The sequence below is a fragment of the Cyrtonyx montezumae genome, unplaced genomic scaffold (genome assembly GCF_038088225.1).
Source record: "Cyrtonyx montezumae isolate F1298 unplaced genomic scaffold, pur_monq_1.0 scaffold_3, whole genome shotgun sequence".
NCBI classification, from domain to species: domain Eukaryota; kingdom Metazoa; phylum Chordata; class Aves; order Galliformes; family Odontophoridae; genus Cyrtonyx; species Cyrtonyx montezumae.
In genome coordinates, this window is record NW_027072034.1 from 113,367,931 (window position 1) to 113,380,675 (window position 12,745).

Below are 12,745 nucleotides of genomic sequence, written 5' to 3' on the forward strand. Positions count from 1 at the left end.
TCCCAGTTAGAGGAAACACATCACATTTCAAATTTATCACATTTTCAATTACATTATTAATTTCTACAGGAGAAAAATATATGTATAACCATAGGGCTATGTATAAATATGGATGTGTACATGTGTATATAAAGACTATTTCAGGTATAGCTGTATGTAGATCATAAAATTATAGAATTGTTTTAGTTGAAAGGGATCTTTAAAAGTCACCTGGTCTAACTCCCCTGTAATGAATGGGAACATCTTTTGTTAGATCAGGTTGTTCAGATGTAGGTATTCTAAAAGGTATAAGGATGTGTTCCATGGCCTGTGCATAACTGACTAGAAAATTCACAAAATAAGTGAAGGAAGAATGCTCATACAACTCCACTGGAACACCTGACACACCTCACCTACCACTGTGCTCTCCTTCATTGCCCCTCAGCAGTCAAATGCTATTGCTGTCCAGGGCTGAAGTGATCTGAGGCATAACAGAATGAGAACCAGGATGCCACAGAAAGATCTGGTGGCAGTACCAAGAGCAGAGCTTGATTTCCTTGTCTCCTGACAAGGCTGTTTCACTTTCCCAAAACTGGATAAATGATATTCCACATAAAAAATGAAAATACCCTGCAAATGGTAAATACATGTTGTATGACCCCGCAAGTATATGCCCTGCTTGCTTTTCAGCTATGCTCTGGTGATTTAGTTAGCAGAAATGCTCTGCCAGACAGCTGCAAAGGAATATTACATAATAGCTATGAAAAGCCAATTTTGAGCTCTCCAGAGATCTTCATCCTCGAATTGTGTTTGTCCAGTGTAAGAACAGAAATACCCCCCCAGTGAGCAATCAATATTTCTGTAAGTGCCTCCACTCTACACATCACTCCTACAGCAGCAGGGAATTAGCTCTGGAGGGATACAAGAGGACACTACATCTCCAGCTCTCTCCTGCCTTCTTGTTTGCCCCTGAGATAATGAGTGAGGGCTGGTCCTTTGGCTGGTTATAGACAAAAGAATGAGGCGAAGGAGGGGACTTGCACAGAGAGATCCAAGGTCAGGCTGAAGGGGCTCTGAGCACCCTGCTGTAGCTATAGGTGTCCCTGCTCATTGCAGGGGAGTTGGATTGGATGACCTTAAAGGGTCCCTTCCAACTCAAACAATTCTATGATTCTATGTAGCTGATCCATAACAGGGCTGCAGTTGAGGAGTCTGAGCATACTGGGTTGAATCTGATGCATGAGTGTAACCCAGTCTGTGTAGCTATCAGTAGACAAACAAGATGGACCAGGGGATTTGTGCTTTCTAGGAAGTGCAGATCTCTTTATTTGCAATCTGGACTTCACTCAGCAAACAAAGGGTGTCTTCATTGAGCAGCTTAGATTTTGGACCCTCCCCAGGGGATAGCAAGGGGATGAGCTACATCTGGAGCATCATTCAGAAAATATTCAAGGAATAAAGGATGATTGTGAGGATTACTCGATTTGTTTTCAGACAGTCTGAGAATATGGGAGAGTAGAGAGAAGAAATTTTGGCAAATGAGTTATTCATCATAAATCATATTCTCCCCTCCTCCCTCAACACACACCAGAGTTTATTCAGAAGGTGGCTATTGCATGTGCAAGAGAGATGGAGGTTCTAAAGCTTTTCATCAACACAGGGCTGCCTTGTTGAGTCATCGCAATGATGAATGCTTGAAGCCTGCATGAAAATGCAGTGCAATTACTGCTGAGTAATAGCAGCAGGTGGAGCTTTTCAGCTCCAGCTGGGCTCTAAGAGGTGATGGTGAATCAATCAGTGTGGAACAGACCTTGGTTTTGGAGTTGGGGGGGCAGGGGGAGTGTGCTGTGGGTGAGAGGTGGTTGCTGTTGTTGCTGTTGTTTTTTGTCATTGTTTTCAAATGCATCTTGAATAACTCAGGAACTTAGAGAAGAGAGGACTTAAATTGGTTAAGAGTGTTATGGATGACTGGTGTTAGGTTTATTGTTCTCTAAAGCTGCACCTGAAAGGAAATATATCTGAGCACTTTGGAGCAAAGTGTTAACTCTACCTGATTTAAAAGTAAGGATATAAAAGTGCCAAGGGGGCAAAGGGAAGAAGTGAAAAAGAGTTAAGATACATGCAAAAGTAATTAAAAAAAATCAGAAAGTGAAGTCTGCTGATCTTTCCAAGAGCTTTGGGACTTCTAGCTAGACAGTTAAGTAACACAGAAAACAAGAGTGGCATAGGCAGTTTTTGTTTGAATGAGGGCAGTATGAGGTGACATATGCAATATTCTGATCCTTTGCTGCCTATTCTCTGAAAACATACCACTGCCTGCAATAAAAAAGACTTGGTTTTCAAGGCTTGTCTGCTATGTTTGTTACATAGGATTGTCCATCTATGGCCTACTCAGAGGTAGTAAAAACAAAACAAAAAAAAAGGCAATAAAAACAAAGTAGTTTGGGCAGGAGGGTTTGTAACACAATTTTATGATAGTCTGGAGCTAACCATTGAGCTCAAACAACGCTGTATGTGATCCAAGTAGCAACTGAAGCCCAGCCTGCTGAGGTTGGTGTGTTGTAGTTCCTTGCACTCCCTTTCCACCCTACATCCCCTGCTTGAGAAGTGGACAGTAGGAACAGAGAGTGACTAGGCCCACTAGACTGAAAACAACCCCTGAGTTTTTCTGGTATTCATGCCTTCTTGTGGAGAAACTGCGTGGCTCTAATTTTCTGATAGCTGATGTGCTGCTATGTGTTGGAAGAACCAGTGTGGAGACTGACAATGAACACACTGAAATCAGATACAAGGGCAAAGGATAAAAATATATCTGAGAACAGAACAGGGAAGGAGAGAGACAGTGGAGGAAGTTGATGCCAGGCCTTATCAATCTTATCCTTGAAAATGACAGGTGGTGCCTATGAAACCCACTTAAAGTTCCTGTGTGTCATAGTGAACATTTTTGCAGAATCTTGAAAGAAATCGGACAGTTATGTATTTAAAAAAGATTCTATTTCTGGTCACCTGTGTTTCAGATGATGCGTCAGACAGAAACAGCAAATGGATTATTTATCTCCCTGTAGGGAAGTGGCTTGGCCAAAAGCAAAGGAAGCAGAGGCTCTACTACAACTGTGCTAAAGAAGAATTAAGTCCCACTTGCTGCCTTACATGGCAGTGGACTCACTTAGGGGTGGCAGGCCTGGGCTTAAAGCACTTCTTTTGGAGTCCAGAGTCCTGAGTTATGCCATCAGCTATGAGTGATTTTGAGAAAGTTGCTTCAATGACCTGCAGTGCTGTTCTTCTGTGTACAAAAGAGGGAAAGTGATAATTAATTGCTTCAGAAGGTTATTCCAAGGCTAATACTTGCGAATTACTTCAGTACTTTATGAAAAAAAAAAAGTTACTATATATATTATAATAACTTTAGCCTTTTGCAAAGCTTAATATTGGGTAAATGTAGGGAACTCACCATCAGGAACTGAGAACTTCAGATTTAGGCAGCCTTCATCTTAATTTAGTTTTCCACAAAATTCCTTATTTTCTTTCCTTTGTCAATGGTGAAGAAATAGAAGCTGAAGGAATGGAAGGAAGGAAGTCTCTACCCTAAGTTCACTGCTGCCTTCTTGCTCCCCTCTTCACTGTCATTCTCTGATGAAAAGAGAGATGAATATACACCTATTTTAGTGCATATGTTCTTATTCTGGGAAAGATGCGTAAGACTGGACAGAAATACAGGTGCTTTCTAAAGTAACTTCAAGCTGGGCATGAAGATGCTTATTAGGATGTAACACACACATGTGGAGGGAAGCAATTTTTAATTGCTAAATTTCTAGCATGTAAGAAAGCCAGATATATATTAATAAGAGGATAAGTGAGAACAGGCCAGATGGATAAACTGGAACTGAAATGGTTCACAGCATTTCTGGCTCCTTAGTCTTTGTGATGATACTCAGTGAATACAAAGGGGAAACTTTTTTTACCTGAAAAATCTTGATAATTACAAGGTTTGAAATGCATGTTCTTTCTCAAAGGCAACATTGACTCTAAATCACTGTCCTTTGCCTTCAATCTGGCTGGAAGAAACAAGTCTCATTTCGTCTGGCTGCAATTGCAATAGGTCCAAGAACTCAGCAATGGCAGAGGGAACCTCAGAGACTCACAGTTGTCATGGTTTTATAATTTTCATTATTGGTATTCCACATCATAACATCACGTAAGGCACTGGGAGTCAAAGAGTTAATGCTCCAGTTCCATGGACTGCTGAATTTTTGGGTACCTGGTTCTCAGAAGAGAAGAACTACATAGCCCAGAGGACTTCGCATTTCCATTTTCCACTCAGAGGGAAAGATAAAACTGCACACAAGTTCTGAGACTTCCTCTTTTTGCTATTTGTCAGAGTGGGAACTTCCTAACCATCCCTTTTTCAGCTTTAGAGTAAGGCTTTTGATTTTGGACACTCTCTTTCATTTTATTTGATTTATTAACCTCAATTCCAATTATATTGCATTATATTGTGTTATTTTGTATTCTAATACCTTATTTAGTAAATTAGTTTTCCTCTGCAGATTGTTGCCACTGTTTTGCTTTTAGTCCCATCTCCCTACCCTTTCCCTTTTCCCCTTTCCCTGGGTGTGGGTCCATAGGTCCCTCCACCCCATTAGTCGCAGAACTGGCCAAACCCGTCCATAAACAGTTGACAACAGTCCATCACTCATATGACATTTACCCTTGAACACTGCCTTCCTGGGAACAATAAGACAAAAGAGACTCTGAATTTCAGTGCCCTCCTTGATTTGCAGTGAAAATAATAATAAAAAACAAAACAGAAAAAAATAAAAGTCTTCTGTAATTTTGTGTGTGTTTTGTACCTATATTAATACCCATTGTGGGAATGGATAGAAGAGGATTAACAGTGGCTATCCTCTCTTCAATCTAATCTGCTATTGACTGAGAAACATCACACAGGGACATCTCGGAGGAATTAACACAAATCTTTTTGAAACTCTTCAGTGTCTTCTCCTTTCCTTTACCCCCTCCCCAGCCTCTTCTGTGCCCCTTGGTGCTGAATTTGTAGCAGAGGACGTGGGCAAGGAGGATCACGGGTAATCAATTAAGATGCAGTTTTACCATTTGAGATGCATTATCATGGTCCCACTGACACATCCTGAAACACAAGCTCGATCTATCACGTTGCAAATGAATTCAAAGCAGAAGATTAAAGAGGTGAAGAGGCACACAGTCACACTATAGAATTCAATTAAAAAAAAAAAAAGAAAAAGCATGAAAGTAGGAACAGCAGAGTGAAAGCTGACTTGTCTGTGGCCAGGCTTTACTCTCTATAGTTATTATTCCAGTGGAGTCAGACTGGGAGGAAAAATTTGGATTAGTGTAAACCATGGAATTTTATCATCTTGGGATGGGTTAAAAGAAGTTACACATAATTCTGCGTTTTATTCTACATCCCCAAAATAATGTCTCAGGACCAAAAGGATTGAATACAGATGTACTTATATTTATTACCTGTGGTCACTCTGGACCAGCAAATGAACTTGCTGATAGCTAGGCCAGGGTGAGTACTGGGATCTGCTAATATTTAGTGTACCTCTTCTTCCATGGCCAATGGTTTCTGAAGTACAAAACATCTACTGTTTTCCAAGGCAGACTGGTGAGTATCGGGGCTCCTGTCTCCAGCATCAGCCAATGCACATCCACTGCAGTGTGAAAGCAGTAGTGCGGTTCTTGTAATTCAGGTGACTTCTGAGTTAGAGGAGATTCTTTTTTGTTTCTTCATTTAATTCTCTTTGCCCCCTTGCCCTCAGACAGAGTTAAGAGATCTTCCCACTTTGACCAACACTCCTCCCAGAGTCTGCTGGCACAAAAAGTAGCTAAAATTAAAATATGTTTTAAATGATGAAAAGCCTTTTCTCCTCCCCACGCAAAGATTTTGTAAGTGGTGTTTTCTAAAGCCATTACAGCAGAGGTGTAAAAGTTTGGGATGAACACTGAATTAATTTGATATTAAGTAGAACTTATCTTTAAGGAATAATAAGTACGTAGCCAGTCCACAGATAAAAGTCCACATTTCCCATGTATGTTCTTTATTCCTTGGTCAGTGCCTCGGGCGTATCCCATTTCTTGGTGTGGAAATCAAGGGCCCCTGTGATAGAGGGCAGTGAATGAAACCACAGCCACCTTATCGGGACTGATCACTGTCAGCTCTTTTTAAGTCTAGGAAGGGCTTTGACTCTAAACCTGGAAAAGTGTTGTCTACTAAAATGTCTGCTATCTCTAACTTCCTCTGTAAGAAGCATAAGAAACCATGGCGGTTCTGCTGAGGATCTGTGCTAATTACACAACTGACAGAAACATACGTGTCCTCTTTCTTTAAAATTAAATTGTCATGTAAACCCCACCACTGGGAGCCTCCATGTGTCACAGCCTGGAGTGGTTGAGGCACCAGAGGGAACAGCGGCTGCTAGATTCACTCACTTCCCATCTGTTTGCATGCAGAGAGCTGGTTAAGGAGCCCCTCTAGTGAAGACAGGAGACAGATGCACGTAGAAGGTAACAAGGACATGTTGTGATTTCTTTATCAGCCATGCTTCGATTTGAGATTTATTTTAGTGCTGGGATTAATTTGAGGCTCATGAAGGGGACAGGCTGTCAGCACTGACAAAAACCTGCCTGACAGCCAGGAGGCATGAGGTGAGCGTTATGTACGCAGCATTTGTCTACACCCCTTGCTGCTGATGACCACTGTCTACCTTATTCTCTTCTGCACTGCTGTGTATCCAGCACTAGCCCTGACCATCCCATAGGGTGATGGACACATCCAGTCAGTGCTTTACCCACACGCAGGTAGAACTGTCTCAACTGCTTTCATGCCCCCCATAATTTCCTGGGATAAGCCCCTCTGAAAGAAGGTGCATCTAGATACATGAAGTCAGAACTATGAATTTATTTTTGTTTTCTGCTTCTGAAATAAGTAAATATTTCTACACTGTGCAGAGTAAAACATTTTTTTATAAGCAATTTCTCATGTAATTCTGTCTCAGAAAGCCTGAAATACTTCATCGGGCAGCTCTAGCTTAACCATTTTGGAGTGTACTTAAATAGCTTGCAAGCTTCCAAAGTAAACACCATGCTCAAAATTTTCCTGAAATATTGTTATTCATATAATCCACTTAGGAAAGCTCACTCATTACTACAAGAAATGGCAGATTCTCAAAGCCTCCGAGGGCATAGGCTAAGTCTTAAACAATGCACACCATGTAATAACAACAGCCATTTACAAATACTACAATCAGAATATCAGTTTCTATTCCTTGCTAGCATCCCTTCAAGGAGTGGTGCCCAATTTTGCTACTTTTTACTTCTGGAGAGAGCAGAAGGGCTCTGATTACCCCGTCAAAAGTGACTTATGGACTGGGAACCTGCCTGGAAACACCAACTTGCCTTCGCTCCCTATCACTTAATGCTTCAGCACCAAAATGTTTTTAAAAATATGACAATATTGCATTTTTTCCCCAATTTTTCACTGGACTTATAAAATAATTTCAAGGACTATCATCCACCGTGCTTTGAAAACATCTGTCAAGTTAGACTTGTTTTACTTAATAACCTCTTTGGTCAACCAAACCCCTCAACAGAAAAAAAACATAACATTAACTATTTCTGTGAAGTACGTACTGAGATCTGCCCTGTGAATCTTGATGAGAGGGGAAGGGAAGGGAAGGAAAGGGAAAATATATTTACTTTGCCTCAGCCAAGCAACATATCTGGAAAGGAAATTCTGCCGCAAAATCCCAGGCATAATCCAGCTATTCTCATCTGAAAAATAAAGGGGCAGCAAATGAGTTCCTTTAAAACAAGAACAATTCATAAGCTGGACCAGATGCATCCCTGGTGTGTATAGCACTGTGATAGCTCTCCTATACCATGATCAGGAGCACACGCGTCTCATCAGGCAGTACTCAGGGGAAATAGGCTCCATGCCCATTGCAGCCTTCCTGTTCTAGTGAATCCATTCCCAGGAATACTGATGATCCTCACCTACAAAAAGTAGTTGCTTCTAGCCAAAACAGAAAGGAAAAAAACAAACACCACATTAAAGTCAAAATAAGAGTCTTGAAATACATCAGACCTCTACCACACCAGCACACAGAATTCCGCATCCCTGTGATAGAAGCTGTAGAACAAGGAAGTTTGGGTTTCTAACTGCTGCTGAGTGCATTTCCATCTCAAATACACACTCTGGCATTTTGCTTTGTTTCCTCAAACAGACCTTTACACACCTGAAGTCTTTCCATCATCCCAAGAGTGGGGAGAATAAATAGAGTTGCAGGGTACGTATTTGTATGAATCCAAGGCCAAGCATACACACAGCTGAACAGTACCTAAACCTGAAAAAACACATGGCTAGAGAGGATAGTGATGTATTCCCTTTCTTTCATCCCCATTTCCTTATACATGTGCCTCCTGCTAGTCATCAATCACATTCAGATAAAAGTGGGCATGTAAGAAGGATCTTGCTCCTATTAAAGCTTGCACTATTATGTTGTCATCTCCCAGTTTCAGGAAAAAAAATATGCTGGCTCAGTCTCTCATTCCATTCCCCTCAGCATGTACATTTTTTCCAATACTGAAAACCTGACTGTCTTCGTAAATTAAGAGGCCAGTCTGAAAAACATAATAATAACATCGCTGAAAATTCAAAACATTACAGAGATTTGAGGTAGGATTTTGAAGGGAAAAAAACACCCAGAAGTAGGCCATTGGTTTTGGAAAGGCTGGGAATAATGCCAGCTGCATGCAGAAAGCACACACGCATGTGGAAGTATCATACTGAGACGTTCAGTACTTCAGCTGTTTTGAAAGGCCTGCTTCTAATTTAATTTTGAACAGAAAATGGTTCACACTAACTGGCTTCTATAAAAAGTTGAAGTCACTGAGATAGGATAATTACTTTTCCTTCACATATTTTAGAAGTCGTGAGTCCTGCAGAGATGACTGGAAGATCTGCTGTGACAGATAGGTAAATAACTGTGAGGAGTTGCCCCCACGCCTCCTCCCCAGCCTCTTCTTCTCACTTGTCATGTGTCCTCCTGATCTTTCTTCTGTCTTTTCCCTTCACACCTACGTGCTTACTGCCTGGACAAAGACCCTTCTTTTAGAGTCAGCCTGAGCCTCCTTTTTGCTGGACAAGTCCAGGTAGCCATAGTAACTGAAAAATAACTACAAATTCCTCATTTCAGATAGAATCATTATAAAAATAAACAAATAAACCATGTTTTTTAAAGATAGAAATCCATCTGAAAATGTAATAGCACCAAGACACTTTATCATCTCTAAAAACACTTGAATGGTCATTTCTCAATCCTCAGTTCCCTAAGGTGCCATGCTATCACATTTTTAGATACCTTTTTCCCATTGACTGAGGACTTGTGGAGAGCACCTCACAGAGCCAGATGTCTCTTGCTGATCAGAAAACTCATCCATCCTATTTACATCTGGTGGCACAGATTTCTTTTTATGATAAAGGTCCGCCCATCCCCACCTCCTCCTGCAAAGTTATCACCTCCCCACAGTGCTCGATGCTTCCTTTGCAATGTAACATTACTTTCCAGCCTCAGCAGCCAGTATGAAAGTCTGAAGTTTTGCAGGTTGCCGTTGTCAAGAAAGGAAACATTTGGATCATGAAGTCTAATGCATCTGAACATTCTCCTATAGCTACAGTAGGATGCATCACAGTCTTGCTGCTTTAGAGGAAAGAGGAATTGGTTGGAGTTTATCTACTCACTGTTTTACTGTCTTTCAGTCATGCACCTTCTCACAACCTTTTCTGCACTCCCTCCCTTTTCCCTTTCACCTCTTCTGTGGAATTTTTTTCTTCTTCAGATACATTTTCTGTACAAAGGGGCTGTGCTTTATCACTTTTGAACTCCTTTTCTCAACATAAGCTGTTCTCCTAATCATACAAATGCACCTGTCCTCCCAGCAAAGCACCCCTAACAAGAAATTTCCAAATTCCTGAGCCTTGTCTATCAGGTTTGAAGATTGTAGGCCTGTCAAATTTCTCTCAAGAAAGTTTAGGGATTCTCTGAAGCAAATAATAAACCAATTGGACAAAAATTTGGTGGATGTAACACCCAACCAGTGATAATATTTTCCATTTTAAATTGCCAAAGGATTTAGTCAGACTAAATGCATTCCTAATCCCCAAGTCCTTTATGATCCTAAATTGAGTAGAAGGTATATTTGTATGAGGAATTAATGAAACAAAAGTGACAGTAATTGTATTCTGCTCAGGACCTAGAAGGAATAATACTCACTTAATGGGACTTTTTAAGTTTGCACACAGGCATGTTTTAGAAATTAAAGAATAATGAAAGACAGATGAAGAAGAAATAGAACACTGTTAGTAAAGACCTCAATAGCAAAAAAACCCTATACATTTAATTTTCAAACTGAAGATTGAGTGAATTTGTAAAGAAATTGATATTTTATTGCCAGCAAGTTATCTCACATTTTTCTATCTGAAAAAAATTAAAATAAAATAAAATGAAAAATCACAATTTCATGAAGCATCTGGGTTGTTTGTTGTTCTTTGCTTTTTGGGTTGTTTTTTTTTTTTTCAATGAGGAAATTTATTCAAAAAGAAAAATCCTCATTTTGGTAATAAAAATCATCTTTCACTGGAAAAAGCTTAACAATGAAAATCAGCTAATCCCATTCAAAACAAGTAATGTGAATATAAATCTGTTATTAGTTACAGTGGACTTCTCAGGACAGACCAATTACCAGAGACAAGTTTAACCCTATTATGCTATGGGCTTTAATGAGGTGGACTAAAAATAAATGTGGAAATCTGCTTTATTTTGCTCTTTTTTTTTTTTTTTTTGAACAGTGACTCAAATGGCATGAATCCATATCTAGCTGTCAGTGAAAGATACAGAAAGACAGAAATGGATGAATTTCACTTTTACCTATGCTTTGTACCAAGGGGGCAAACACGCTATTTTTAATCATCTTTTCCCCTGCGGTTCTGCCTTTTTTCCTATTTAAGAAAGGACTGTCACTTCCCAGAACAGCCCCTCTGTCTGGGAAGCTGCGGGACACTTATTTCAGACCAAGAGTTCAGACACACCTGACTCTGTACAGTGACCAGCCAAACAAATGCATGGTTCCCACTGAGCCAGTGCCTTTAGATGGGAAGATATGAAATCTCTGCCAATTCAGCGCTTCAGACTGTGTGGCTCCAACTTCTGCAAGCCTGAGGGTGTAAAAGCATCTGGTCAGAATTCTTGCAAATATCCTGTCAACCTTTTTCCAAGTATTTTCCCAGCTTCCCTGATGCTGCGTGAAATAAAACCCTTCCCTCTAGATTCTGCAGCCCCTCATTCAGAGGTTATTACACAGCATACAGATTCTCCCTAGATGCAGACCTGCATGACCCTCAGTCACCAAAGATGATGTACCAACACTGGTAGTGGCAACTTTTACTTTCAGATGCAGTGATTCCCTGGTTCAAATTGTGGTGGTTAGGTTGACATGACATGGTAATTGCCATAAGACAACATTACCCTTGGTCACATGCTGATTTCAAGCAGCAAGAGAGAGCCACAGTCTGAACTTTGTGTTTCAGCCTCATGATGTACACAAAATAATCGGCTTTTCTAGGCTGGGATTTGGATCTGTTCTAGCTTCAAACAGATGGGCTTTGCAATGCCTTCTGCCTTTCCACACTAGCAGCTGCCCACTGGCACCTATGGTTAAGGTACTACTCAACCTCTGAAACCACACAGGACATTGTACAGGTTGAAAATATTGGATGCCTCCATGGAATGTCAAGAAGACTGACATCTGCCAACTGCAGTGCTTCCTTACAAAGTCTACTTTTTCTCATTATGTGTATTAATGTTGCTGTGCTTCCCAAATCTGTAGGAAAGTTGTTCACAAGTTACGTACCATACAGCTTCCAAAGACTTCAGAATACATCTTTTGAAATGTTTAAATTGAGATCTTTTAAGACACATTTGCCATGCACAAACAATTGATTTTTCCAAAATGTATCTGTTAAACAAAGCTTTGGTTCATAGATACTAAATTAAATTATTGGCTAGGCAGTAGATTATAGGGATTCATGGTTTTATCCTTCGCATGGGTGGGAAGCATGGTGCAAAACTTACAGACAGAACTAAGAATATCACATATTATTTGAAAGGAAGTAAACAATATTAAAGCAATCTACAGGGTAAATGGTTTATACTAAACTCTTACTCAGTCTGAAGTGACTTTATGTGACTTATCCATAAAATGTTTTACAAGAGAGAAACGTTAACAGTGCCTGATTGACAGGAGATGCAAGATTTTGATCAGCATTGTGGGTTACAAAGTGCATGGGGGAAAAAAAGGAGCAATTAATGCGGATATTAAAGCAGCCAACATAGGATGGTCATTTATAGCTTTATAGATGGAAGCTCTTGCTCTGCTGCAATTGTAAAGCACCACGAGCCTTACAGACACCATTGGATAGGTTCATAAATCAGCCTGTTGTCCCTTGGGCACGGCTCAGGCTCACATGAGATGTTTGGCCGCCCAGATATGTTCTCAGCAGTTACAAGGGATTTATAAGAGTATTCCTGTAGCTAACATATTTTTATGTTTACATAATGTGAGTGAGTACACACATGCTTACACAGTTCTAGCAGGAACTTGGTTTTGACAAGTTCCTCACATTCTAAAGTACTGTGGTGACATCCCCATAGCTGGTTTGTTCTGCCTT